The sequence below is a fragment of the Arachis hypogaea genome, chromosome 3 (genome assembly GCF_003086295.3).
Source record: "Arachis hypogaea cultivar Tifrunner chromosome 3, arahy.Tifrunner.gnm2.J5K5, whole genome shotgun sequence".
NCBI lineage: Eukaryota > Viridiplantae > Streptophyta > Magnoliopsida > Fabales > Fabaceae > Arachis > Arachis hypogaea.
The window spans coordinates 65,299,509-65,303,293 of record NC_092038.1 but is presented as its reverse complement, the minus strand read 5'-3'; the positions used below and the strand labels follow the sequence as shown (position 1 = coordinate 65,303,293).

General features: G+C 39.7%; 1 non-coding gene across 1 annotated transcript; it reads left to right on the top strand.

Annotated features, from left to right (window-relative positions):
* Window positions 1-313: 313 nt before the first annotated feature.
* Window positions 314-417, top strand: LOC112793923 (small nucleolar RNA R71). The gene has a single exon (XR_003198610.1). It is a non-coding gene; the product is annotated as a small nucleolar RNA R71 (small nucleolar RNA).
* The last annotated feature ends 3,368 nt before the right edge of the window (window positions 418-3,785 follow it).

Genomic DNA, 3,785 nt, shown 5'->3' with positions numbered 1-3,785 from the left:
AGCTAGTGATGAAGTGGTGATTACTGTAACTTGGTTCTCTTCCATCTTCTTGGTAAGATCAGCTAACTGCTTGGTGATTATCTTATTTTGAGCCAACAGTGCATCCATGTGGTTCAGCTCTATCACTCCTCGAGTGTTGCTCCTTTCAGAAACATAGAAGTAGTCATTCTCAGCTACAGTCTCAATGACATCTTTGGTTTCTTCAATGGTTTTCTTCTTGTTTAGAGAACCCCCTGATGAATGGTCTATGGCCTTCTTTGATTCGTAAGAAAAACCTTCGTAGAAAATGTGCAGTTGGACCCATTCGTTGAACATGTCTGGTGGGCATCTTCGTGTTAAGTCCTTAAACCTCTCCCAAGCCTCATAGAGAGTTTCACCATCTTGTTGTCTGAAGGTTTATACCTCAGCTCTTAACCTGTTAATTCTTTGAGGAGGGTAGAATTTTGCCAGAAATTTGTTCACCACTTCTTCCCAATTTGTTAAACTCTCCTTCGGGAAAGATTCCAGCCATTTAGATGCTTTGTCCCTGAGTGAAAAAGGGAACAAAAGCAATCTATAGACATCCGGATGAACACCAGACTTCACAGTGTCACATATTCTTAGGAAGGTGGTTAGATGTTGATTGGGGTCTTCTTGGGCACTTCCTCCGAATGAAGAGTTGTTCTGAACAAGGGTGATGAGCTGGGGTTTTAATTCAAAGTTATTGGCATGTATGGTTGGCTTTTGGATACTACTTCCACAATTTCTTGGGTTTGGATTGATGTAAGAGCCTAGAACTCTTCTCTCATGCCCAGCATGATTCATAAGGCCTTCTCTGGCATGGTTGTGAGCTTCTTCTTCACGGTTGTTTTCCAGGTTCTCCTCCATGTTTGTTTCAAAGTACTCCTCCTCTTTCTCAGCACCAATGACTATTTTCCCTCTTACTTCCCTCCTTAATCTAAGGAAGGTCTTCTCAGGTTTAGAATCAAAGGAAGTTGAAGCTCTATTACTTCTCCCTGTCATACAACTAACAGAGCACACAACAAGAAATAAAATGAAGAGATTATTCTTGTTAGAGTGGATGTTAGTATGAGTGGTGTAATTTATCAAACAGTTAGTGGATTAGTGCGAAAAATTGTAAATAACAACAAAAGAAAAGAAAACGGAGAGAGGGGATGGGGGAGAGGAAGAAAATAACTGATATTGGAGGTAAATGACTAGGTAAAATAAACAAGCAAAAGAAAATGCTCAATCTAGTGATCTTCCAACTTAATCATTATCGATACAAAATCAATCCCCGACAACGGCGCCATAAACTTGATGCATGGAAACTTGTCTCTCAACAAATTTCCCTTCGGCAAGTTTACCGAATTTTTGTCAAGTAAAAACTCACAATAGAGTGAGGTCGAATCCCATAGGGATTGATTGGTCAAGCAACTTTAGTTGGAAGAATGTGCTAGTTGAGCTAAACAGAAATTGAGTTGAGAATTGTAGAAAATTAAATGGCGGAAAAGTAAATTGCAGAAAGTAAATTGCAGAATCTTAAATGGGGATTTGGGGAGATGAGCATAAAGATAAATGGCAGAAAGTAAAGAGAATGGGTAAGATCAGAAATAGGGGATTCATTGGGCTTAGGAGATCTTGCATTCTCCGAATCAAATTCATTCTCATCTCTTCTTCAATCAATGCATTCATTGATCTCCTTGGCAATCTTAGGTGATTGGATCCTAATTCCTTGGCAACCCAATCTCTCTAATCTTGAACAATTGCCCAATTCTTTTATTTAATTGCTCATGGGAAGAGATGAAACATGGTCACTGATTATACCACATGTATTTCCAAATCAAAGTGTTGGGAGGATTACATGTCACTATATCCGTCCAAACCCCAATTTGGTCCAACATGAGAAAGCATTTCTAGCATGATCTCTTCATCCCTTTTCCAAGGCTCAGAGGAGATCCAATTAGGGAGAGTTTCTTTTCCAAGACAACTAACCAATTGAATTAAGATCGAAAGCTATATAGTAAACCAAGAGAAAAGAAAGAGGAAGAAGAATGAAAACTATAATTGATCCATCAAATTACAACAAAGCTCCCTAACCCAATGAAAGGGGGTTTAGTTGTTCATAGCTCTAGAAATGGAAAATGGTAGAGAAGAGTACATTCTAAAACAAACTAGAAAGTGCAGAGAAGTTAATATACAGAGTGTAGTTCTCCAAAAATGCCAAAAGCCCCTCTCTAGTTTAAAACTACTCCTATATATACTACTCTTCTTGATCTTCTAGTTAGTTCTTTAAGTCTTGGATATGGGCCTTTGATCTTGAGTTGAAGCAGTTACAATCTTCAGTGGGCTCAGCTTTGCTAGCAGAAAAAGTGAGTTAAGCATGGGTGGACGTTAGTTAGGACGTTAGGGGTGTTAACGTTAAGTGAAAATGTGGGTTCGAGAACGTTAGTGATGATCACCTTTTTTACTAACGTTCCAAACTAAAATGATCCACGTTAACTTCAACGTTAGTGGCACTAACGTGACCACTAACGTTGCCTCTTGGTCCTTTGCAAACGTTATTCGCATTCACCTTTTTCAATAACGTTGCCTCTTGGTTCTTCGCAAATGTTATTGGCATTCACCTTTTCCAATAACGTTGCTCTTTGCCTCTTTTCCCCATGTTAGTGATCCACGTTAGTATAACTAACGTGGCCCTTAACGTGGGCATGCCTAAGCTTCGAGAGCATTAGTGACACTTACCTTTGTCACTAACGCTCCAAACGCCCCTCCTTCCCACGTTAGTGTCTCACGTTAATTACATTAATGTGACTACTAACGTGGTGGTGATTGCCATCTGCAAGGTTAGTGACAAAGGTGAGTGTCACTAACGTTGGCCTATCATGCTTAGCTCCACATTACTCTTCACGTTAGTGGTCTTAACGTGACCACTAACGTGGGCACTATTGGCTTAGTCCAACATTAGTGACAAAGGTGAGTGTCACTAACATTGGCGATTGCTTTCTCTTCCCACATTAGAGTTCACGTTAATTGGATTAACATGACTCTTAACGTGGCTAAATGTGCCTTTTTGGAACGTTAGTAGTATTCACTTTTACCACTAACGTTGGAGCTCTCCTTCTCCTCTACGTTAGCTACCACGTTAATGGCTTCGAATGGCGTTATTGGCGATCACTTTTTCCATTAACGCTACAAGCTTATTCCCATTCCATGTTAGTGGTCACGTTAATTAGATTAACGTGGCTACTAACGTGGCTCTTCCTTGCTTCCTTTGTCCTGAAATCAAGCAAATAAAGTGCATCAAAGCTCTGTTCCAAGGCATGAGATCATGCATTATCCATTTTATCATTGAATTCCTGTATAATTCTCATGAAACCATGTAAAGTTCACAATGTTTGCTTGAATCAAGGTGTAAGTGTATTTTTATCCAAAACATGCTTATTTACAAAGAAAATGCATGAAATTACCCTAAAACAGTAAAGAAAAGGTCAGTGAAACTGGCCAAGATGCCCTGTTATCACGCGTCGCTGGCAAATTCCCTCCTCATGTGTATGCCTGACTAACGCGTGCGCGTGGCTTTGCAAATTTTCTACTCACGTGGACGTGTGGATGACGCGTGCGCGTGGCCATGAATTCTCTAAATGCTCATTTCTTCATGAATTCTCTACTTTGCATGCTTTTCTCTTCACTTCTTCCATCCAACGCTTTCCTTGTTAATCTGAAATCACTTAACAAACATATCAAGGCATCGAATGGAATAATGGTGAATTAAATTTAGCTATTTTAAGGCCTAAAAAGCATGT